Consider the following 27,562-nt stretch of genomic DNA (forward strand, 5'->3'; position numbering starts at 1 on the left):
TAAGAAAGTACCACAAGGGGTGCCTCAGTGGCTCAGTTTGTTAAGTGTCTGACTGCAGCTCAGGTCAAGATCTGAGGGTTTGTGAGTTGGAACTCTGCATCAGGCTCTCTGCTATCAGTACAGAGCCCACTTTGGATCCTCTGTCTTGCTCTCTCTCTGCCTCCCCTTCACTGGTTTGTTTTTTTCTCTCTTTCTCTCTCTCTTTCTCTCCGTCTCCCTCTCTCAAAATGAATACATAAACTTAAAAAAATGTACCACAAGACTTTTCAGAAATATCCTATTTGTGGATTTTAATATTATTAATGAGACACTGAAGTGTATTAAAAATTTCCATGTGTAAATTAACATATTGAAAAGAATTAAATGAAAGCCAAGTAATGATCAAGGTATTAATTAGCCACCTCATACTACAGACCAATTTACAGAAGCAAAATTCTAAGGGAAGCTACATCAATAACAGTGAAAAACAGAATTAATTATCCTATTATATAAACTTATTTTTGCCATCTTTGGAAGTTATGGCTACTCTTTATAATTAATTATATGCCTATAGAAGGAGAGAGTTTATAGTACAGAAGTATACCTGTACAAATAGAATTTTCCACTCAGCAAAAAGGTCCTTTATGATGTCTACTTTGTATTGATTGGTATTTTACATATAACAAGAATTCTTTTTTCTAATCTCAACAATTTATTTGTTGGCCTTAATATGATTACTTCTGCTTACTTCTTTGTGCCCAAATTCATGTCTTTGCAATCTGCTTAATATCCTACTCGCTACTCTTGTGTAACAGGCTCTCTTGAAGACATTTGGTCCTTTCCTACCAGCGCACCATCACGGAGGGGTCACCCCAATGTATTATCTGCCCATTAAGCTTCCTTGTGCTACCTCTCTCCCTCCTTAGAGTTTCAGTGTTACTTTCAGTGATATGTTGGGTTCTAATCTCAGTGGTTGGAAAAACCTATTGTTAAATGTTCAGGAATTTTCTAAGTGGGGCTATAACTGGAAATAAGCTACCGTAAAACTATTTAAAACAAAGAAATCCTCAAATGTTTTTACCTCTGGAGAGCTGGTTTATCAACACACCACTGGAGCATTGTGGCTTTCAGAATGCATTAAATAACTGTGTTTGGACCTCCTGACAATGAACTATTATTAACATATTTATTTCCTATCATATTCTACTGGATCTTGCCCCAGTACTTTGAGCTTGCATTACCTTAAAGTGACTACCTGACTTCAGTAAGCCAGTGTGGTTACAGATTCTAGTTCCTTCTGCTTTCCTTTTATTCTTCTATGAGCAACTGAAACACGAACAGCTGAATCTGAAACTATGACCTTCTGAATAGTCTGAACAGTCTGTGTCCTGCACCTGGGCCTGTCCTTCTGTAACACAAAGCCTCCCTCTGCTGGCCCCAACTATTAAAATACATGTATTTGTATTTTCTGCCTCTAAAGGGCCAAGTGTGGTAAAAGACATTAAAAAAAAAAAAAAGCAAAAATCCAAAATTCCAAAGCATTACTGTTCTTTACTATAAATACAGTTTGACTATGGTTTGGGGAAGTACACATGTGAAGGCAGGTAAGCTAAGATAGGACTGGTCCTATGGTAATGATTGTCAACTGGATCCAAGTGTTCATCTTGGGTGCTCTTATTTAATACCAATTAAACAGTAATATACCCAACTCTATTGTGGGGGTATTTTTAGCAATCGATAGTAAAATGTGGATGACAGGCTGAGCTTTGACATCACCATTAGCAAGAAAGTTGACTAAATACTTGCTCCTTAAAACTGAATTTCATTAACTAGGTCTCCTTAACTAGCATATGTTTATTAACTGGCTTGTGATAGCTGGTGAAAGGCCTTTCCACTCTTGCCATGTTGTTAAAGAATTAGCTCTATAAGTAAAATTAAAAAAAAAATCACAGTCTCTGAATGCCTGATCGTATTCCAACATGTAGAGACATGACAATATTTCAATAAAGTCTTCAGGTGATTTTGTTACCTTTCAAGCAAGATATCCGCTTACTGGTCTTATGGTCACTGTACCCTTAAACAGACTCAATCGTGGAGTGGTCCCATCTTGCCACAAAGCATGTGCTGTGCTGCAGAGACCAATACAGAATGTACATGTACCAGAGAAATCTTTGTGTATTCTTATCGACTTTGACCTCTTATATAGCATAGTTTTTTTTGTTCTTTAAAAGAATTTAAGGTAAAATGCTAATGTGAAACAAAACCCCAAATTATTAAATGTTTTGACATTCAGTATTATTCTTACCTGTGCAATCTATAATTTAGGAAGCACCCACATTATCTTACTCCATTTTAAAGTCTAATGATATGCCACAAAAACTTGAAAATATCTCTAGGATATACATGAAATATTTTTTAAAATATAAAATAAAATAAATCCTTATATCCTTATCTTCCTCCCATCTTTCAAGCATCTCAACATGATTTCTTGCTGGCACTACATAACAATGGCGATTTTAAACTGCCCATTTGTGTTCTAAACACCCTGGAATTCTAAACTTTTGACATATAACCCTCTGTGGCTGTTCTCTTACTTGGCTCTTGTGGATAGGATGATCAAGATCTGGTATGACAGCATCCCATATAATTTTTCCCAAATGTTTCCCTTCCTGACATTCTTTAGCCATATGGATCATTCCCATATTTAAAAGGTGAAAAAGTGCCAAAGAGAAAAGAAATTTATGTTTGGATGGTATAACCACAATGCAAATTAGAGGACAGAGGGCAAAAATGCCTGTGCATAAGAAGTAGGATTGAAAATCAAACCTCCCATAGAACCTATAAAACTTATCTCTTGGTGGAGAAAGAAGAGAGGAACAAGTTAATAAAATTACTCAAAATGAGTAAGTGTACTGAACTGAGCCATAGCTCAGATTCAAAACACATGTGTATACAAAAAGAAATTTGGCTTATTTCAATGCAGGTTTTATTCAATTGAACAGGGCATAGGGAAGCCAAAAATGAGCTAATTTTCAGTGCCATTTGCATTATCTGCCAGGTGTTAAACCCATTACAGACCATAGCATCATTTGCTGGAATTATCCATTCCTTCATTAGCTACACTCTCTTTATGCCCTCTAGTGCATATATTTTGAGTACACCTTCAGGAGGAAAGATCCAAATAGTTTTGTTATGGCTACAGTTTGTTTCCATTGGTTGAAATGGCAGCAAGTTAAACCAACTCAGGGACCTGAATATTAAGTCAGCCAACATTATGTATTGACCACTTTCTATCTGCTTAGTTCATTACTAAGCGTTTTAAATGATACGGAAGAAACAGAAAACTTGGCATGAGTCTCAATTTGCTCCTTTATGAAGTAGGGATAAAATGGCAACTACTTTACCTGGCTGTTGTGAAAACCAGAAATAGCACATGTAACTGAACATAACATGTGAATAGCACAGGGTTGGTGTTTATTGATGTTAATGAATTCATAATTTTCGTATGTGAGAGAGGAACGTCATACCTGACATAACTAAAGAACAAAATAAGGAGGTATGAAATTAATTTGTGTCATGAGTGAGCCACCCAACACTAATAGATTATTTAAAGAGGTGACTGCAATTATACTCCTCTGATCTTTTTGGTAAAAAGGCATTATTTAAAAAGCTAAGCATAAGAAGGACCGGTAGACTATTTCTGCTGCTCTCAGCTGTAGAGGATGATGGGATTGCTCCCATGGGTATCCTTTTAATAAAGTTCACTTTATTATTCTCTAATACATTTTAGCAAGCTTCAGTGGTTATAACCACGACTTTCTTAAATAGGGGATACTCTTTCTTCTCAGAAGAGCAAATTGATATTTCTTATCATAATTGGGTAGTGTCTGCAATACAAATTCATACTTCTCATCATCCAATGGTTGGTTTACTATTCTGGACAAATTAGCTAACTTCACTAAACTGTAGTCCTGGTTTTAGAAAAAATAAAGCCATGCATTCAATGATTATCTGGGTAAAATAGAGCTCAGGAATTTCCTTTGCCAGCAAACTTTTGGGATTTCTATCTAAATAACCTGGATTTTTTTGCTTCCTCATAAAGTAAATAGCATTTTTATCTCTGTAGAATGAAATGCATCAATGAACCATAAGATGGCTGCTGTCTGGTTTAGAATGAAGCGTAGTGCAAATGATTCAATGAGGACTTCTCTCACTGTCATGTCTGAAGCACATGAATTTAGCTGTCAAAAAAACGACTGGAGGTGTATCCAGCTGATGCTGTAATATGATTTTCAGCATTGAAGTCTGAATCTATCATTCTAGATCCTCTTACAATACAAAGGCTATGAAAGCAAACGTATTGATGTATAATTTATAAACCTAGATTCTCTTTATTCTCCTTTCTTCTCCTTGTTCTTATTCTTCTTTTTCTTCTCCTGAAGCATGAACAAGGAACTTTCTTTATGTTGGGTAATAGACAAAACCAGAGTCATCCATTTCCTTGGTATTTATGAATTCAATCTTAAAGGCTAATGCTATTCTGAAGAGTCACTGATTCCCAGAGTTCTATCTGTAAGTGGCTTCTTCTTGTTAAAATGGAGATTGAACTATAAATTTGCAATTCCCATTGGGTGTCAATTACCATATTTATTCACAAAATCTATCTGTTATTTTTACCTCGAAATTGGAAAATGATATTATGTAAGCATCTGCCTGCAGGTCTAATCATTAATTTTAGGGAGGATTATTAAATATTTTAAATCCATTTCCCTGATATTTAAGGAAAAAGTTTCAAACTTTATCATTTTAAGGAATCAATAGTATAATTAATTATAGTTTAAAGGATCCTATAGACTTTTTTCAATATGTCTTTTCTTTTGTAGAGTAGGAAAAAAATACTGTTATTGAGGCAGTACCTGTCTATAAGAAAAAGAGAGATAAATGAGTTTTTGAAAGATTGATGGCGATATTTACATTTAGTATAGTGAGGTAAAAATCAATAAGTAAGCCTTAGGGCTCTTTTTTCTACCTGGGCCCATACTGAGTATAGGTATAGGAAGCTGACTGATTACTTATAATAATGATTTGTCTGTTAATACCAAGAAAAAAAAAGTTCATCTTATGTTAACTTCTTCCAACTTTATGATTATTTTATTATTTTATTTTATTTTATTTTATTTTATTTTAAATGTTTATTTATTTTTGAGAGACAGAGAGAGACAGCATGTGTGGAGAATGGGTAGGAGAGAGGGAGACACAGACTCTGAAATAGGCTCCAGGCTCTGAGCAGTCAGCACAGAGCCCATGGCAGGGCTTGAACTCATGAACCACAAGATCATGGCCTGAGCTTAAGTCGGATGCTTAACTGACTAAGCCACCCAGATGCTCCTATGATTGTTTTAAAGCATAAAGTTAAGAGAGTGTATGCTCCCATCCATATACATTAAAGAAAGAAATGGAAAGATAATTTATTATTCACTTCAAATTATGAGCAAGGTTGTAAGTAAAGTTATACATTAAAAGATATGGCCATATGCCTTGGGAAAATGTAAAAATTTAATTCCAATAGACCTTTTAAGCTGTACCCTTCCATCCTCAACCATGTGATTTTGTTTTCCGCACCAAGTTAATTTGTGTTAACTGTTAGCTCCAAAGATAGTTCAGGATGAAAAAGGAACAGGAAAAATGTAATCTCCCTCACCTTCAAAAGCCTCTGCAAATAATAGAATGTAAGGAAAAATAATGTATCTGTCCTATAAATACATATGTTTTGAAAAGTACCTGACTAATGTTTAAAATTTACTTAGTGTGTGTGTGTGTGTGTGTGTACCTGGCCTGATTTTTTTTTCTAAAATTGTACAAATTTATCCATATTTACTTCTGACCATTCAGAAACTGCTGCAAATTTTCCATCAATTCCATAACCTTCCCAGAGAGTTCCATGCCTTTACCCTCCTACCCTAATCTGAACCTGTTGTTTTAGATGCCAATGGATAGTTGTTTTTGTGGGACTTCTTTTCACCCCTTTCTAGTGTCTGGTCCTTTGGTTCTTGGATCTTTGTTTTGTTTTGTGTGGTTTATTTCCAAGTGTTATTTAAGCATATCCTTCAGTTGGTTCTTCTGAAAGAATAGATAGGATGTGATTCTTATTTTGCCTGTCCAAAATTGCCTTTACTGTACTTTACACTCTATTGATAGTTTAGATGGATATAGAATTCTAGATTGGAAATAATTTTCTTTCTAGAAGTTTGAAGATGTCATATCTTTTAGCATCCAATTATTTAATATTATTTTGAGAACTACATTCCATTTTTATTTCCACTCATTTTTATTTCCACTGTTGTCTTTGCTGCCTACAGTCCTTGGGCTTAGAATCTTTAGCCTGGTTATTCCATAATTTCCCCCATGATGTGCTTCACAGTAGTTCTTTTAAAAAAATCTATATGTGAAGCAGTTATTGAATTCTTTCAATCTGGAGAATCATGTCCTTCAGTTCTAGGGGGCTTTTCTTTTGTGATATCTTTGTTATTTTCATTCTTTTAGATTTTCTATGGTCTCTCCTTCTGGAAGTCATTTAAATCAGATGTTGGTTATCTTGTATTAATTATCTCATTAAAAATATTTTCTTGGGGTGCCTGGGTGGCTCAGTCAGTTGAGAGCCAACTTCGGCTCAGGTCATGATCTCGCGGTCCGTGAGTTCGAGCCCCGCATCGGGCCCCTGTGCTGACAGCTCAGAGCCCGGAGCCTACTTCAGATTCTGTGTCTCCCTCTCTCTGACCCTCCCCCATTCATGCTCTGTCTCTCTCTGTCTCAAAAATGAATAAAAACGTTAAAAAAAATTTAAAAAAATATTTTCTTACTGACTGATCATCACTTTTCTTTTTCGTTATTTTTCTGGGAGATTTTCTCAACTTTATTTTTCACCTCTCCCTTTATATTTTTGCCTGACTACTATAACACTTTAAAAATACAGGATTCCTTAGTTTTTCTTTGATTGTTCTTTTTTTAGGATTTGTATCTTTATTTGTTTTGTTCTCTTTTAAGTTAAAACTGTTGTTCATATATTTGGTCTTTGACTACCTGAATCAAAAGTTCTTATAGTTCTGTGTTGATGTGTGTATGTGGTCAGGGGCTTTATGACAGGGTGATGGGTACTGAGGTGGCTTTACTTTGGAATAACAACTTTTACATATTGTTATATGTGGCTCTTTTCTCAGAGACAATTATGTTTTTCCAAAGAATAATGCAATTCAATTCCTTGTTCTGATACTCTGGGAATAGGGAGCTGGTGTCTAGAAAGGACATTTGGGTTTCTTTTTCATAATTTCTGACTAGTGCCTCAATCTCAGACTTTTTTGTTTGTTTGTTTTAATAACCTTGATTTTAATTCATTTTATCTAAAGTTTATATTTCTGATCTCCCGAGAGAAAAGGGGAAAGGTGGTCTTGTAGCCATACATGAAAATGGGAAGGGATTTGGTGATATAATCATATCCTAAAAACTTCAAACAATCCTCCTGTTTTCCATTGTCAAGCACTTTCCTTTATTGTCATATACAAGGTAAGTCCAAGTGGTGTAAATGGCACATCACAATTATCTAAGCCACTGGCATAAAGGATTCAGATTTTTCTACTTTGCTAATTTATCCACTTTCCATCTTCCAAAACTTTGTTGACACCTCTTAATCATTTTTACTCCTCTTATTCAAGTTGTCTTTGTATTAATGTTTTTTTTTTTAATTTTAACTGATATTTTAGAGGTGTTTTTGAAGACAGCAGAGAACTTTGAATTCCATATGCCATGTTTTGCCTGAAGACTGTAGACTATATTTCAACACATGCTGATTATGAGATTTGTATTAATATGAGATTTAGTATTCTAATTAACTCTTAAAAGCATAGTACCATTCACATAGAAATGTTTCTTGATGTTTCATAATGTAAGATAGCATTCAATTTGAATGAGAGACTCAAGAGTAAGAGATGGTGCAGTTTTATTAGCCATCTGATATTAAACTATGGGCTGGGAAATACTTAACATGAAAGTTGAGTTTCTAGGAAATTATAACTTCATTTCTACCCATTGAGAGAAATGTCTTCACCAATTTATGCTACTTAATATTTCCTCTTTTTAAAAAGTGCTTAAAATAATAATTATACTAACATGTGAATGACCAAAGAATTTATAAGTACAAGAAGAAACTCTTCTACCTTAATCTTCTTTCATTTTTCAACTAAGTTTTATTAATTAAAAAAATTTTTTTTTACTTTTTCAGTATTTTAAAGCTATATTTTTTCACATATATTAAACTTTATAGTCTTCTGATGGGAGGAAAGGATGCTGTAAGTGTCCTATGAATATATGTGCATAGGCATGTGTCCTGCATATGATATGTGTGTATAATATATGTGTATTACAATATATATATATATATTTTTTTTCCTCTGCTCTTATTTAGTGTTTTGCTTAGTAAATAAGACACACAATTTACTTTATAATCATATTTATAAAAATATCCTTTTGAAAGTGCAGCAGTATCATTTAGATGTGGAAAACATAACAAATATGCAATGAGTATGTAGCATGCTTATGGATTCCTTTTGACTGACTCTGGCTAAAATAGTGACTATTGTTTTTACTAATTGTGTTTCCAACATTTTCAAAATACAGGTTATGACTGAATTGATAAACAGTAATTTTTTATCTCTGTTAAACAAAAGCATAATATTGCCTTCTGGGCCTCATTCCCTCTTGTGACTAGAAAAGATATTAGCTGAAACCTAGAAAACTACTGAAAGTTAGAGATAAGACCAGACATTGATATACCCTCTATGATTCAAACTATAAACAAAAAGATCCATAGTCCCATCAATTGCCCCAAATGTTCACCAGTTTTCCTATATACAACACTTTGTGATAAGAATTATTAGGTCGATTCCTTCTTCTTAATAAAGTATCAATAAATTCTTGTAGTTTCACTGGGAAACATTCCCCTAGACCTTTCAAGTTTTGTCTGTTGTACAATTAACTTATTCATAAACATTTATTTGTATACTATATCTATGAGATACTCCACTGGTGACATAAATAATTAGATGATATCCTACTTTCAAATTGTTCTCATTCCCTTGGAAAGTATAGGCATATAAACACACTTTCATAATGAAGTAGAGTAAGAACTATTAGAAGTTACTTAGAGTACCATGGGATTAACTGAAAACAATATATAAAAGTCATAGTACCAGAAGGGAAGAGCCTTTGAGGAAGCAATATGATAAATTTTAGAGTATTAAAGCACAGGATATATGGCAGTGAGAAGAGGGTAGAAGGATATGGCTAGATATGGAGGATGGAATCAGTTTATGAAAAGTCTTAAATTCTTTTTAAAAAGCCTATGTCAAAGCTCTGATGAGACATATAATAATCTGCATTTTAGAATGTTCTAGCAGTATAAAATTATAGATAGAATTCAAGTCTTTGTTCCATAGAGAACAGCCAAACAAAGGGACCCAACAATACAAACACAGGTGATCTTTCTTATAGAAGAGCTAAACAGTAAGCCAGGTAAGCTATTGCATTTGTATTGACCTCTGGCTTAAGCATCTTATCCAAAATTGTTGAAAAGAAGGCTAATTAAATCAGTAAAAATTAGAAAACAACTATCATTTAAAAATCAGAAATTTTTAAAAATTTGCTTGATGGGGCACCTGGGTAGCTCAGTCCAATAAGCATCAACTTCGACTCAGGTCATGACCTTGCAGTCCATGAGTTCAAGCCCCACCTTGGCTCTGTGCTGACAGCTCAGAGCATGGAGCCTGCTATGGATTCTGTGTCTCCCTCTCTGCCCCTCCCCAAATTGCTCTCTCTCTCTCTCTCTCAAAAATAAGTAAATGTTAATTTTTTTTAAAATTTGCCTGAAGTTAACATAAAAGAAACTGATAATAAGACAAAATTACAATGTTGTCTGTTTTAATATTTTTAACCAATCTGTCAACTCTATGGAAAAAGAGGGTATGAACTTTGCACCTATTATATCATTGGCTCTGGTTTGTTGAGAGAAAAAAAAAAATAAAAAGGTGAAATTATGGCTTAAAATATTCCAACCACTATTTAACATGATCTTTGGAGGTTTGCAAATAGCTTTATTAATAATGTACTGGGAATTGCAGGTTGTATAATTTGAAAACGCACTATATTAATATAACTATTTAAATATATGTGTATATATATACGTATATATATATATATACATATGTGCCTGGGCGGCGCCCTCGGTTAAGCATCCAACTTCCGCCCAGATCATGACCTCACAGTTCGTGGGTTTGAACTGTGGGTTCCTCCTGTGTTAGGATCTGTGCTGACAGCTCAGAGCCTGGAGCCTGCTTCGGATTTTTTGTGTCCCTCTCTCTCTGCCCCTCCCCCACTCAGATTCTGTCTCTCTCTCTCTCTCTCTCTCTCTCTCTCTTTCAAAAACAAATAAACATTAAGAACATTTATATATATATATGTATATATATATGTATTTATACATATATATATACATATATATATATATAATCTTTTATTTCCCTTCTGTTTATCATAATACTAATGAAATAAGTAGCATGTCAGGTTTAAAAACAATTTTGCTTAAGAAAATTTTATTATATTGTGCATCAGAGGAAAATATCATAATTTATATAAATGTAATTAGAGGCGGATATAGAAGTAGTCCTAGAAACACAAATCCATTAAGAAGAAATCCATGTATTTGAAAGATAAACAAATAAAACAAACATAATATCAAGCTAATGGGTATATAAATATGGTAGTCTTCTCCATAAAAGTACAAAAAATTCTCTCATATATATAATACTCATTTTGGGATTTCTTCCTATTATGCCCAATAGTTTGACAGTTATAAAACATTGTTTATATGCACAGTATCAAAACCACAAGATATTTTGGAAGATAGCATCAGAATAGGAAGACCTTAGGATCACTTTGTCTCATGAGTACAACTAGATAATTATTAAATTATCCTAAATACTCCAGAAATGGACCTGAAGACTGACAGAACAAACTCCATAACTAAAAGGAAAGAAGAGGTCACATCAAAGAAAGTAGAAAGTGTGGAGATAGGGTATAGAGGAGAAATGGATCCTGAGTGCTGTGGAGGGCTGGGAGTTGTGGCCAAAGAGAAGGGAATGAGGGAGAGGAGCACACAGGAGAATGCACAGGAGAATATTTCCCCAAAACCGTTCACTTGGAAATAAGGGAGGCTGAATTTCATGAGTTCTCACAACCAGTGGAGTTTATAACCTGGAGTTTTTCAGAAAGATAAGCAAACGATAAGAGACTCTTAAATATAGAGAACAAATTAAGGGCTGCTGGAGGGGAGGTGGATGGTGGGGATGGACTAAGTGGGTGATAGGCATTAAGGAGGGTACTTGTTGGGATGAACACTGGATGTTATATGTAAGTGATAAATCACTGGGTTCTACTCCTGAAACCAATATTACACTATATGTTAACTAACTTAAGTTTAAATTAACAAACAAACAAACAAGCAAACACTGAAGTTTTAAAGGTTACTGGGCTTGGTTGGTATAGAGACCAGAGGGCACTACACTGGAGAGAAGGCAGGCAAACAACCCTGGGGCAGAGAGCATGGAAACAGTGATTTGAAGGATGCCTGACAAAGACAAGAAAGGATCAGAGGAAATCTCCAGAAACAATAACAAAACAAGTGATAAAATGGTAATAAACACATATCTATCAATAATTACTTTGAATATAAATGGACTAAATGCTCCAATCAAAAGACATAAGGTGTCAAAATGCATGAAAAAATCAAGACCCATTTATATGCTGCGTATAAGAGACTCATTTTAGACCTAAAGACCTGCAGATTGAATGTGAGGGAATGGAGAAAAACCTATCACACAAATGGATGTCAAAAGAAAGCTGGAGTAGCAATACTCATCAGAGAAACCAGACTTCAAAACAAAGATAGTAACAAGAGATAAGGAAGGACACTATATCATAATAAAGGAGAAAATCCAACAAGAAGATATAACAATTGTAATATTTATGCCCCCAACACAAAATACTCAAATATATAAAACAATTCTAACAAACGTAAAGGAACTTATTTATAATTATAAATAACAGTAGGGGACTTAGCACCCCAGTTACATCAATGGGGAAATCGTTTCAATAGAAAATAAACAGGGTCACCTAAATGTCTGACTTCTGCTCAGGTCATGATATCACAGTTTGTGGATTCAAGCCCCGCATCAGGCTCTGTGCTGAGAGTGCAGAGCCTGTTTGGGATTTTCTCTCTGTCCCTCTCTCTCTGCACCCACCCTCCTCCCTGCTTGTACACACACACACACACACTCTCTCTCTCAAAAATAAATAAATAAACTTAAAAAAAAAAGAAAATAAACAAGGATGGGTGCCCGGGTGGCTCAATTGGTTAAGAGTCCAACTCTTGATTTCAGCTCAGGTCATGACCTCAAGGTCCATGAGTTCAAGCTCCACATGGTGAACTGTGCTGACAATGTGTAGCCTAGTTCTCTCTCTCCCTTTCCCTTTCTCACATGCTCTCTCTCAAAATAAATAAATAAATAAACATTTTTAAAAAATAAACAAAATAAAAAAGGGAACAATAGCTTTGAATGACACACTGAACTAAATAGACTTAACAGATATATACAGGACATTCCATATTAAAACAGCAGAATACACATTGTTTTCTAGTGCACATGGAACATTCTCCAGAAAAGACCACATATTAGGTCACAAAACAGGCCTCAGAAAAATATTGAAGTCATGGGGCTCCTGAGTGGCTCAGTCGGTTGAGCAACCAACTTCTTCTCAGGTCATGATCTCATAGTTTGTGAGTTTGAGCCCTGCATTGGGCTCTGTGCTGACAGTTCAGAGCCTGGAGCCTGCTTCTGATTCTGTGTCTCCCTCTCTCTCTCTGCCCCTCCCCCACTCATGCTCTGTCTCTGTCTCAGAAATAAATAAACATTAAAAAAATATTTAAAAAAAAGATTGAAGTCATAACATGCACCTTTTATGACCACAATGCCATGAAACTAGAAGTCAACCACAAGAAAAACCATGGAAAGACCACAAATGCATAAGGGTTAAACAACACACTACTAAATAATGAATGAGTCAACCTGGAAATCAAAGAAATTTAAAAAAATAAATAAATGGAAACAAATGAAAGTCAAAACAAAACCGTCCAAACATTTGGGATGCAGCAAAAACAGTCCTAAGAGGGAAATATATAACAATACATGAAGAAGCAAGAAAAATACCAAATAAACATCCTAATGTTACACCTAAAAAGCTAGAAAAAGAACAACAAATGAAGCCTAAATCCAGTAGAAGGAAAAAGAAATAATAAAGATTAGAGAGGAAAGAAATAATGTAGAAACTAAAACAAACAAATAAAAACCAATAGAAGGGATCAATGAAACCAGGAGCTGGTTCTTTGAAAAAATCAATAACACTGATAAATCTCTAGCTAGACTTATCAAAAAGAAAAGAGAAAGGATCCAAATAAGTAAAATCACAAATGAGAGAGGAGAAATAACAAATACCACAGAAATACAAGCAATGAGATAATATTATCAAAAACTATATACCATCAAATTGGACAACCTAGAAGAAATGGGTAATTCCTAGAAACATAAAGGAATGGAATGAGTAATCAAAAAACTCCCAAGAAAGGAAAGTCTAGGGCCAGATGGCTTCACAGTGAATTCTACCAAACATTTAAAGAAGAGATAATACCTATTCTTCTCAATCAATTTCAAAAACATCAAATAGGAAAGAAAATTTCCAAATTCATTCTATGAGGCCAAAATTACCCTGATACCAGAACAGTATAAATACACCACTAGAAAAGAGATATATAGGCCAGAATACCCGATGAGCATAGATGCAAAAATTCTCAATAAAATCTTAGCAAATTGAATCCAATAACATATTAAAAAATCATTCACCAGGATGAAGTGGGATTTGTTCCTAGGCTACAAGTGTGGTTTAATATTACTCAATCAACATAATATATCACATTAATAAATTAAAGGATAAGAACCATATGATCATTTCAATAGATGCAGAAAATGCATTGGACAGAGTAAAGCATCCATTCACGATAAAAAAAAAAACAACCCTTCAACAAAGTTGGTTTAGAGGAAACATACCTCAACATAATAAAGGCCATATTTGAAAAACCAACAGCTAATGTCATCCTCAATTGTGAAAATCTGAGAGCTTTTCCTGTATGGTTAGGAACAAGACAAGGATTTCCACTCTCATCATTTTAATTAAACATAGTACTGGAATTTCTAACCACAGCAATCAGAATACAAAAAAAGAAAAGGCATCTAAATTGGTAAAAGTAAATAAAACTTCCACTATTTGCAGATGACATGATACTATATGTAGAAAACCTGAAAGATGCCATCAAAAAAACTACCAGAACTGAAAAATAAATTCAGTAAAGTTGCAGAATACAAAATCAACATACATAAATCGGTTGCATTTCTATATATCACTAATGAAGCAGCAGAAAGAGAAATTAAGGAATCAATCCCATTTATAATTGCACCTAGGAATAAACTTAAGCAAAGAGGGCAAAGATCTGTACTCTGAAAACTGTAAAACACTGATGAAAGATGACACAAAGACATGGAAAGACATTCCATGCTCATGGATTAAAAGAACAAGTATTGTTAAAATGTCTATACTTCCCAAAGCAATCTACAAGTAACAGAATCCCAATCAAAATACTAACAACATTTTTCACATAGCTAGAACAAATAATCCTAAAAATTGTACGGAACCACAAAAGATCCTCAAAAGCCAAAGTAATTTTGAAAAAGAAAAGCAAAGCTGGAGGCATCACAATTCTGGACTTTAAGTTATATTACAAAGCTATAGTAGTCAAAACAGTATGGTACTGGCACAACAATAGATACATAGTACAATAGAACATAATAGAAAATCCAGAAATAATACCACAACTATATGGTCAATTAATCTTTGACAAGGCAGGAAAGGATATCCAATGGAAAAAAGAATTTCTCTTCAACAAATGGTGTTGCGGAAACTGGATAGCTACATGAAAAGAATGAAACTGGACCACTTTCTTAAACCATACACAAAAATAAATTAAAAATGGATCAAAGACCTAAATGTGAAACCTGAAACTATCAAAATCCTAGAAGAGAATACAGGCAGTAAATTCTTTGACATTGGCTGTAGCAACTTCTTTCTAGATATGTTTCCTGAGGCAAGGGAAACCAAGCAAAAATAAACTATTGGGACTTCATCAAATTAAAAGCTTCTGAACAGTAAGAGAAACAATCAACAATACTAATAGGCAACCTACTGCATGGGAGAAGATATTTGCAAATGACATATCTGATGAAGGGTTAGTATGCAAAACATATAAAGAACTTATACAACTCAATACCTAAAAACAATTAATCTAATTAAGAATGGGCAGAAGACATGAACAGACATTTCTCTAAAGAAGACATACATATGGCCAACAGATACATGAAAAGATGGTCAACATCATTCATCATCAGGGAAATGCAAATCAAACCACAATGAGATATCACCTCACCTGTCAGAATGATCAACAACAAAAGAAACAACAGGTGTTAGTATGTGGAGAAAGGGGAACCCTTTGCACTGTTGGTGGGAATGGAAACTGATACAGCAACTCTGGAAAACAGTATGGATGTTTCCCAAAAAAATGAAAAATAGAACTATGTTATGATTCAGCAACTGTACTACTATTTACCAAAAGAATAAAAAAAATGCTAATTCGAAGGTGTATTTGCACCCTGATGTTTATAGTAGCATTGTCTACAATAGCCAAATTATGGTAACAGCCCAATTGCCTATAGATTGATGAATGGATAAAGAAGTGGCATATATGTGTGCAGATATAGATATAGATGTAGATAGATATAGATATAGATAGATATAGGTATAGATAGATATAGGTACATAAATATACATACATATATATATATATATATATATATATATATATATATAATGGAATATTACTCAGCCATAAAAAAGAATGAAATCTTGCCATTTGCAAGGACATGGATGGAGCTAAAGAGTATTATGCTAAGTGGAATAAGTCATTCAGAGAAAGTCAAATACCATTGGATTTCACTCATATGTAGAATTTAAGGAGCAAAACAAACAAAAAAAGAAAAAGAGAGAGACAAACTAAGAAACAGACTTTTAACTCTAGAGAACAAACTCATGGTTACCAGAGGGGAGGTGGGTGTGTAGATGGGAAAAATAGGTGATGGGGATTAAGGAGGACACTTGTCGTGATGAGTACTAGGTGTTTTATGAAGTATTGAATCAGTACATTGTATACCTAAAACTACAATTACACTGCATGTTAACTAACTGCAGTTTAAATAGAATCTTAAAAAATAACACAACAAAAGATTACTATTTACTTAAGAAATGATAAAATTGGAAATTAATAAAAACTGATTTGCCTAAAGTCATAGAAAGGTTGAACTTAAAACTCAATAGAATTGAAACATTGGTTTGTATAGCTAACTTTAATGACTAAGTAATCCATAAATTGTAGTTGTGTCTTGTAATTCACAAGGGGAAGAGAGAAAGATTTCATGAAGAGAAGTCAGTAGGCATGAAGAAAAAAAAAGGGAAATGATTTATCCAAATGTGTATGAGTACTTAGAAATGATAAAAAGATGTTGAATGATGATTTGGATTAGAGTTAATATAATTTAGGTATTAGTCTCTCCGTTGATAGAACTGGAGGATTTCATTCTGTGATTTATGTGCCAATTTTGACATATTCTCTCTCAAAAAGCTTTTTAAAATGGTATCTCAAATAAAGGCATAAAGCTTTTTTTTATTTCCTTGCAAAAAAAGTACAAGGGAAGATTGCAAAAACACTAGGTAACAACGTATAATTCATGGTAACCTTCAGAAATTCTCTCTAGATTTTGGCCAGCTTTCTTTCAAGGAGTTTTGGAGATTTTATGTTGATTTGGAGCCTATATGGAGAAATCTTGGATTATTTGGGTAATTTTTTGTTCCTTATAGTCCTTGGGATTTCCTCTAAAGAATATGTAGAATTATAGAAGTATCTTAAAGTTGGGCAGCCTGTATGAATATGGAAACTGATAGAAACTGCCTTGAAGAATCTCTAGTTATGAACGGTTAAAAGAACATTGAAGATTTCAACAACTCTGTTAGATGTCCCATGATTTCTGAAAAGAGCTCAGAATATTAATGAAATACATGATTGATGCACTTGCTAAGGTATGTTAAAAAATAACAGATTTAATATATCTTTGACCAATATTCCCCAGTTGTAAAAGGAAGAAACTGAAAGAATTCAGACCATGGATAAAAGTTGGAATTTTAATAAAAATGAGACAAAATTATCCACAACTATCTTTGAGCCCTGATACACATTGATACACGATAGGATAATCCCTGCTTATCTCTCCCCTCCCAGTTTTCAACCTCCCCTTCCCACACATACATACACCCTTGCTGTGTTTCATGAGCTCAACATTTACGCACTATTATCAACCAGGTTCTCTTTCCTTGTGGCTTCTTGATGGTTCAGGCAATGCAAAGCATCAGCAGAATATTAGAAGGTAAAAGAAATGAAGAATTATGGTATTTATCTCTCTTGTTTTTTACCTGCCAGGACACTTGTTGCCTTTCTTTACTTAAGGTCAGTTTCTTCTTGAACAGATCTTTCTGTGTTCTGATAACTCTATGTTCCATCAAGCCTAGGCATGGAGGTGTAGCTTCCAGCTGTAGTTAGTGCAGAATGCTTCACCAACCTTTAATACTGTTCAATCTGTCTTAAATAGTCACCTTATTAAACTCTCTTCAACCATTTTTAATTATGCCACCAGTTTTCTGACAGGGTTCTGACTGATACACATGCAGTAAATCGTCATGTGATTATTGTTACATGTGAGAAGGGTTAGTGGTGGGCTGAAAAGTTTACATGTTTATTACATGGCAGATATAAAAGTGTCCCCCAACAAGAGTTAATGGAAAAAATACAAATACTTGTAAATTTCAATCATATATATTGATTATTTTGCTATGGAAAAAAAAATCTCCTTTGCAATAGGGTTCCTATGTAGTATGCTCATAATTTAGTTTGCACTAGTTATAAACTGCTCTGGAGTGTGTATCCTGGTTACCTTAGAAATTGCTTTTCCTAAGTAGAAAGTGGCAATTATGGTCTGCAGGGGCACTCAGAAATAGTGTCTGTTTTTGAACTACAGGAAGACATGAAGGTGTGGAATTTTTCAGGGAGCACCAGATGTGGTTGCTCCAGTGTTACATAGCCCCACGTGTCCCAATTCACTATTCTTTGGGGGAATAGCTTATAATTCATCCATTGTTGTCACATCTTGGAAGACTAGTAAGCCTGGAGCTTTTGATTTACACATTATAGAATTAAGTGCTTATGTGAGAAAACAGACCTATGGATAAATAGATGGTGAAATGCCTATTAACTACAGCATATAATTACATAGTATATAATCACCTCTGTGGTTGTTACAGGCCAAACAATAGTAGACAAGTGAGGTGTACATTAAGCACAAACTGTGTTATTTAGAGTCCTAAAACTCAGAATGTACTCACCAAGGAAAGAAGTTCACATGTTATTCATTGTCAAAGTAGCTAAGAATACATTCCTAGTCCCTAAAGATCTAACCTCTTACAATGGGGAATGCCGTGGGTATGGTGCTTTTATAAATCTTGTGTAGTGACAACTCTATATCCCCTACAACTATTTAACAACTATTTTACATTTTCTTCAGGAAGACCAAACTAACCTTCCCCCCCCCCCCCCCCCGTAACAGTATTTTAAATTATGATTCAAAGTTGGGTTTTCAAGGCTGATACTAGTTTTTATGATGATAGCTGCTCTGTCAGACAGACTTTAAAGCCGTCCTCAGGGTTCCTTCCTTTTAGTATGGACAGGACCTATGATATGCTTCCAACCAACATAATTTGGCAAAGGTGATAGGAGCCCACTTCCTGATTATGATACATTGTATAATATTCCATTTTGCTATCAGACCAGTGTTCTCTCCTCCCTTACAGGTTTTAAAGAAGCAAGGTACAATGCTGTGAGGTGTTCTGTGGAGAGAGACATGAGGCATGGAGCTTCAGTCGGCCTCTGGGAGCCGAGAGGAAACTCCAGCCAACAGGCAGCAAGGAGTTGGAGCCCTTGCTCTAATGGTCACAAGGAAGTAAATTCTGCCAACAACCTGGGTGAATTGGAAAGTGGATCTGTCAGTACTAGAGCCTCCAGATGAGAAGTAGCCCTGTCTTTTGTATTGACTACATCCTTGCAAAGAATAAGCAGTATCTGTCCCTACTCACAGAAACCGTGAAAGAATAAATATATGTTTTTACTAAGCCACTGAGTTTGCGGTAATTTGTTACACAGCATAGGAAAATGATACACTTGCCAAACACATACTTGGTTAGTAAGCAGTGACTAAGTACCATGAGCCAAGAATTATTCACTCTATTTGAAAAGACAAGAGAGATAAATCCATATGTTCAAGGAAGTTATAGTAGGTGATTTCTAATATACATAGCTAAAAAAAAAACCAAACAGGTAAGATGTGTTCCTTTCATACGGAGATACAGGAAAACTGTTTACAATGCTAAATGACTGTTCTACTTTAAGTACATAAGAGAACAAAGCAGATTTACCCAATAGAATTAGAAATTTTATTCAGCTCCATCAATTAAAATCTGACTCCATTTGCACGTATTTTTGCATTCTGACATCAGCAAGAAGGAATCACCATTATCTACCATGTGAGGGTGTATATCCTTGCCATTTCATCCCATAACATCCCGTAAAACTTGCAAAAAGTTCACAAAACTCAGCAATGCTAATTAGAAAATCTGTGACTTGCCTTTTGCTCAGGGGCCTTACTAACCTTTTCTGTATGGTTCCAATTTTAGTATATGTGCTATTGCATATGTACTATGCTTTGTTTTCACATTCAGTAGCCACTAGCCTACATAGCCAAACTCTATATCAAATCTATATCAGAGAGTTGCTCACTGTCTTAGATGACATTTTCAGCAAAGTTTTTAAGTGTCTGAATTTCTTGAATGAACTAGATCAACAAAACAAATCATACTATCAGGGGCAGAAAGAAAGAGAATTAAAGAGAAGGATGCAGTTAATACAGATATTAATTTTAAAAAGCCGTATTCAATGATATTTGAAAACTGTTGCTAGTTCTTTTGTTTGTTTGCTTTCATGTTTGCAATTTCTGAGGCTTTAGGGACTTCACATCAAAGTAACAAAAGAGTGGCTAAACCCTGATATATTAAAACGAGCTTCTGCAGCAATAATTAATATAAGGGGGCACTGACACTAGAATTAATCTTGGAAACTACTCTCAAGGTGATGGGGAAAATGAATGTGCCGTGGGAGTACCCCATAGTGCTGCACCATCATTGCTACGTCCTATCATTGATCATTGATGATGGCAAAGAAGTGATCGTTCACAAAGCAGAACTAATAATAGTCTTCAAATACGGAAGGATCTTTACTCACTTCTATGTTTGGTAACAGTCCATGTCAAGTGAATAATGAGTTTTTTACTGCCCCAAAGGGCACAAGCAATGAGCTTCCTTTTCTCCCTTTCCCTGTTGCATTGTAGACGGTATTGGAGACCAGTTAATTTGGATACTGAATTTTTTTTTTTCCCAGATGTAAATATGTAGCTCTAAGAGATTATCCAAGTATTAGTATGGTTGCATATTTGGGTACTATAGACAGGACCAATTCTGCCCTGAGCCAGACACTCAAAGTGACATCACAATTCAGGGAATTCCTTGGCTATGTCAGGCATAGGAGGTGTCCACTGTGTTTTTTTCATAGTGGTGGTGATGGTGCCATTGTCAGCATTAGCACCATTACTGGGATCTCACTAATTCAATACGTCCTTCCTGTCACAAAAAGACACTCAAAGCACTTCAGTTATCTGAAACAATGTGTAAGCCATGGCTCTTAGGTAACATGATCCTTGTCAGGTGCATCTTACAGTTTAACAGGCTTCACTGAGATTTCGCACGCACCCTGAGTGCTTTCTCACCCTTGAACTCTGCTGCTGTACTTTTGCCCTAGTGATGCCTGCTGATTCTTGTAATCAGTAGTTTTGCTGCATTTAATGAACATTTTTCTAGCGAGTAAATTGTAAGCTCTGTATAAGATGCACAGGGGAACAATAGCTCCCTTTGGAAATGAAAAAGTAGCCATGCAAAATAAACAAGTGTTTGGTCCATTACTATTACCTCATTTCTTCCTGGAAGCATTTATTTTAGTTTCATAAGCAAGTTGATATTGTAAATAAAACTCCCCCATAATCCCAAGATAACACTTGGGTCTCACAATGTAGATGGGAATGTGCTTATGTTGTATAATTCTGATTCCTCCTCTTGTATAAGACTCCAATAATAACATCCCTGTTTCTAATCATGCCCCCCAAAACATCATTTAATAGCTCACCTTTTCCCTCTGAATTTTTGTATGCACTGAATCCAGCCTTATAAAAGGATAAAGGATACCTATGTGATTACCTAAAATAAATAAGATCATAATCAACCCAAAAGAAAACATTATACTCATCCAGAAATTCCTTACCAGGAATACTCCAAAGAAGAAATAAGTGTGTTTATCTATGGTAATAACAATACAGCTGCCTAGCAATCAACTTAGCTTTCCTGTCATCTTTGTCAAGCAGTATGTTTACACTGGAGACAATCTGAGGAAAGAGAAATCTGTATTGTGATATCAGCACAATGAAAGCGTATTTCTAAACACAGTCAGTCTCTTGTTTATGAAGCACGATGATGATTACTTACAACACAGTGTTTACATAGGCTTGGATTATTAAAAGTTTAAAAATGGCAGAGTGCATTTAAGGCTCAATCATTTCAACTTTTCTCCAAAATCACTTTTTCAAATATTGTAAAAAATATATAATATTGAATATTTCATTGAAAGGAGGGAACAATCTTGTATATTTTCTGTGTGCCTGCATTTTATATCTCCGTGTAAGTGTATATATTAGAATGTCTGTGCATGTGAGTGCATGTGTGTGTTGAAGGAATAAAAATAATTATTTCTTGACTTTGTTCTTGATTTTGAAGACAATTTGTCTTTAAAAAAAGATAAAGCAGGTTTATTTTAGTGAGGTTAGTTAGAAATAAGTATTTTTTTTTAAATTAAAGTATTAACCAATCATATAAGAGCCTCATTTTTTTCTAACAGCTTTTTTTTTTTCCTAAAGAGGTTCAAGAGCTGGTGTCTCAAAGGGACTGTTCAATGTGCATTTGTATATAATAACTATCTTCTTCCCTGACTTTAGCAAGTATACTTAGACCAACTCAAATGAACCACAGATTTAGTACCATCAGCAGGAAAGCAGAGACACACAGAAAAGAGGCTCTTTGGGTTTTTGTTAAGGAGGAGAGGAATGCCAATAAGTAGAAAGAAATATAGGACTTGGGACTTCTCTCTGCTAAACTATCTTAAGAATACTGATGAATTAGATTTTAAAGGCACATGCAGGAGGACTTGAGAAATTTGCTGTCAACCAAGTAGGAAAGAATTGAAGACTTTTTTTTTCAATGCTCACTAATGCCTTCCCATAGAACTTGTTCAAGGCACAACACACTGAGTTCCTGAGACTACCTACCCTTCAAGTCGTTATCTGCTCCCCCCACTCCTTGGGAACTAGTAATCACTTTTGCTCTCTCTCTTTTTTCCAGTAAACGTTTTCTCTACACTAATGTGGATACAATTATTGCGATAATACTTCCACAAACATTTATATTGAAAATACTATATATTGTATTAGGAAAGGCAGCAGATGTTTCACAATGTAAAGGAGCTGTGTAAAGAGTTCTAGATCCCAACTGCAGCTCCTTTCCTTTTCTATGTAGATGACCTCAGTCACATTACACAGACTTTCTGAGAATCATCTGCAAATGAGGGTCATTAGATATTCTTTACATGCTGATTTGATGATTATCTGAGGAAATGTATGTAAAACCACCTAGGCTATTGCTACTAAAATAGGGGAGAGGTCTTAGTTTCATTCCATAGGAGGAATGTAAGGCACCAAACAGCAGGTGGAGATTTTTATGAGACTGAAAGGCTGTGCTCCAGCTGTAGAGCCATGAAGATGATGACTAAAGCTTTTTAAATGATAGGTTGATTTACCCCCCAAATAACTTTTGTAATGATAAAGTTGAATTACAAGTACAAACACCTGCAACAACCTTACAAAGTCATTTATGTGACCCATGGGCTTTTGGACAAGAAACTCTGGGGAGTTCGTACCCATGTTTCACCAGTTGTGTCATCCATTAATGTTGACAAAATTCCAAATACTTTCAAATTGATAACCTATTTAAATATCATAGAAATCCTGTGAGTAGGTAGTATTACCCTTGTTTGAACATGAAAACACTGAGGCCCAGGTTGATTAAGTGGATCTTAATGGTGGTGTTGGGGTTTCACCCAGTATTTTGGAATAAAAAGCAATGGGCACTTTCTACTGTTCCACCATTGAACTCTGCTCTATAGTTATGAAAAATAGTGGATGGCGGACTGTTAGTGATAGTTTTATACATAATGGATCATAGATAACCAAAATCTTTTCCTCAAGATACTTCAACTGTTAGGAAGAGACCTTATATTGTGAGGATCAATGATTAACACCTAACGTCCACTAAAAAAAATAATGAACAACAACAACCATAAACCTAAAGGCACACCTTCCAAGTGCTGCTAAAAATGAATTTTTACTTATTTATATCATTATGCCAATGAAAGGGACATTAGCTTGCTGAGTCTTTATGATTTATGCTTTAGGACAAAATAAAATGTCAATTCTACAAGGTTGTTTGGTAAATCTGTGCATTACAATTGAGATCAGCATCAGTGTTAACCTTTCTGTTGCCTGCAAATAGTAATTACAGGATAACCACAGGGTGAATCTAGGGCTTTGTGTCCCTGAATGCAGGAGTAATTTGAACTGTTCTGATGGTAAATTTGAATTGTTTAACATATATTTTCTGTAAATTAGAATTGCATTTTAATAACCTACTTCACCTCTTCAAATTTATGATTTTCCTTTTTTTAGAAGTGAAGTGATTTCAAGAGTACAGGAAGTGTAGAATACTCATAAGAAAACTTGGAATAAATCAAGAAATATTTTCTTCATTTAAGCATGGCTTAAACTGAGAATAAAGCAAGATTCTTAGAATTTTCTTTTCAATAAAATAGTTAAAAATGTTCATTGCTTATGTTTTTTAAACCATTTAAGTTCCAGTTTCAAGGACCTAAGTTGTCAAATAAGTAGAAAAAAATAAAAATTGAAACTTTCTTCCCTTATCTTTTACCATTTACTCTTTTCTGTTCCCCTTTCTAGTACAACCAATGAACAACATCCTGTTTTTCCATCTCCTGACTTTCCAATATCTACTCTCTATTCTTAATTTGTTCTACCCCTATTTCCATTCTTCCAAATACAGACAAATGAAACATGCAATGTATGTAATCTGTTTGTTTACTCTTTATTCTTATGGCAATCTGCTTTCTTCCTTCTTATTATGTGCAATTCTCCCCTTACTCACTTGCTTTCTTTTTGAGCATCATTTCACCTCTTCTCCTTCCTACTCTATTATTAACTGAATCTTCTCCCCTCAACATCCCAAAACATGTCCTTCCAATGTTGGTGGTGGATCTCACATTGCCCAAACTCTCTGGTACTGAGTCATGGTTCTACGTATGGTGGTTTGAAAAACCAAATCAATCACTCATTGACCTAGTCTACTGCCAAACAAGAGGTAAGATTAAGACAAGTATAGCAATATATATTTTGTAAAAAAAATACCTTGTAAGAATTCACTGTATGGACTCATATTCACTCTTAACAAAAACATGCCTATACTTTGGACTTGAAATTTTAATTCATCTGTAATTTCTTTATGTCTCCATACTATATACAGAATTCATGTAGGTTTTTAAGTTTCTAAATAATCTGAAATTGTTAAAAATTTACTTTTATTCCTCACACTCCTTAATAAAATTGTCAACACTTTTCTAAAAAGCTACATCCCACAGTAATGAAGAAATACTATTAAGTAATAAAACAAACAAAAAAATTGAAAGTCAAGGAAACAACAACAACAACATGCTTTAAATCTTACTTGTTTAGATCCCACGGCTGTTTACCAGATGTCTGTCTTCCTAAACAAAGAAGAAATGTGACAACAATTAAAATGTTGTGAAAATGATGCTATTAAAATACTGCTCACTTAGGTGATACATGTTTATATTATTTAGGTAGTGAAAAATGTCAAATTCCAAAAAGAACTGAAATTAGTTGTGTTTTGGCGTTTGCTTTCATATTCATTGTTGTAGAGAGCAATGGAAAATATCCCTTTTAAAGAAAGAAGAAGGGAAACATGCTATGATTACTCTGTAAAAATGAATGATAACCTTAGAATATTAGTTCAATATACTTTGTAATCACAATTTTAATGAATAACACTCATAAGCATCAAATATTATTAAATTAAAAACACACAAATGTCTTTTGAAAAAGTCTATAAAAAATTCTTACAAAATGAAATATTCCTTGCACTGTAGACTTTTGTTAAGACTTGGTTCTTTGGTAAACATACACAAAGCCCATTCAGGTGCTTTAACTAACATCACAAGATCTTTAGAAGACAGACTCTTCCAAAGTATGAGATTATCATGTGAAAAAAAGAAAGAGACAAATCTATACTTTACAACTGGGCTGAGGAAAGGGCTAATTAAAATTTTGATTAAAATGTGGACATTTAGTAGTAGTATATACATATTTAAATTGGGGTTGAAAAAACACAAGTCTATTAAAGTGTGATTAGTGTTTAAGAAATTTCATAAGCCGTTCTCCAAACTGGATAGTCATGCTGACGTTTCCCAATAATTTTCATTCAACCTGTAAACCTGTTTCTTTGTTTTTGTTCCTGTCTTATTTTTGTTTGTTTTTCATTTCGGAAGAGTGAAATTGGAAACAATAATTTGGACTCTAATTTTTTTAAGGTTTATTTATTTTTGAGAGAGACAGAGACAGAGACAGAATGTGAATGGGTAGGGGCAGAGAGAGGGGGAGACACAGAATCCGAAGCAGGCTCCAGGCTCCAAGCTGTCATCACAGAGCCCAATGCAGGGCTCAAACCCACAAGCTGTGAGATCATGATCTGAGCCGAAGTCTGACCCTCAACAGACTGAGCCACATAGGTGCCCCAATAATTTGGACTCTATATGAGTAGTTTAGGTAAGTGGAAGTATTAATATATTTCTGTAAGTTTCTAGAAAACTGCCAACTGAGCTTGAGTGATATAAGAAGATCAGTTATCTACAGATGTGGGCAGGGAAGGGAGGAGGGAGGCATTACAAGGGCCATAAATAAACTTTTGGAGTTGACAGATATATTTGTTATCTTGATTGTTGTGATAGCTTTATAAGTACATACATATGTCAAAACATTAAATTGTATGTTTTAATATGTACAGTATATTATGTGTCAACCATAACTTAATAAAGCTCTAAAGAAATAAATGGATGTCTGTAAAAATGTATTTAACATATAGGACATGAAATGCATAGTTAATCCTTTGGAACAATTAATGGAAGTTGTTATTGTTGCATTTTTTGTTTTAAAAAATTATATGACTGCTGTGTTAGGAGCAGGTTGGGGAAAGGATGATTGGAAATGGAAATGAAATTCTTTAAGGAAATTTGGACTACCATATTGGAAGTGGAGGTAAAGGATGCTGGATTGATTGATGATTGAGATAGTAGAAAGAAAAGTCGTTTGTGTAAAGGTAGGACAAAGTAAAGAACAAAGGATGATGGCCAGGTTTGTGGCTTTAGCAACTAGATGTTTGGTGCTGCCATTTCCTGAGAGAGTGAAGATTGGAAATATATTAAATTTGAAGAGAATAGAAGAGTTCCATTTTAGACATATTACTCATGAAATGTCTTTGAGACAACCAAATGAAAATTTTAAGTTGGGTAAAGTTTTCTAGAACTCAGAGGGAAAGTTTGAGCTATATAAATAATTTTGAGGATTGCTAGCCTGTAGATGAGAGCAGATGGCTGCCATTGAATGGAGGCAAGTGACATTGAATGGGAATAGATAAAGGAATCCAGAGTCAGGGTGCTAAATGGCCTATTTGATGTATACATCCTTCTTCCCTCCTCCAAATAACCAGAACAAGGGTAAAAAGGAGTTCAATGAGTCAGAGGCTAATTTTCATTATTTCTTATGCTCATTAGAGTCTACTTTCTGATTTCATCTTTAAAAGTCCTCAATATAGATAGAAAACAAAAATAAAATATCATAGTAGTAAAATAATCTGCCTCCAGTTTAATCTTGAAATTAACTTCAAAGGCTCTTGGATGTCTAATTGCTTATTTAATAGATAT

The 27,562-nt window shown here is 34.5% G+C and overlaps 1 non-coding gene across 1 annotated transcript; it reads right to left on the minus strand.

Annotated features, from left to right (window-relative positions):
- Positions 1–19,932: 19,932 nt before the first annotated feature.
- Positions 19,933–20,042, minus strand: LOC125928061 (U6 spliceosomal RNA). The gene has a single exon (XR_007459546.1). It is a non-coding gene; the product is annotated as a U6 spliceosomal RNA (small nuclear RNA).
- Positions 20,043–27,562: the final 7,520 nt, after the last annotated feature.

This window comes from Panthera uncia, chromosome D4 (assembly GCF_023721935.1).
Source record: "Panthera uncia isolate 11264 chromosome D4, Puncia_PCG_1.0, whole genome shotgun sequence".
Classification (NCBI taxonomy): domain Eukaryota; kingdom Metazoa; phylum Chordata; class Mammalia; order Carnivora; family Felidae; genus Panthera; species Panthera uncia.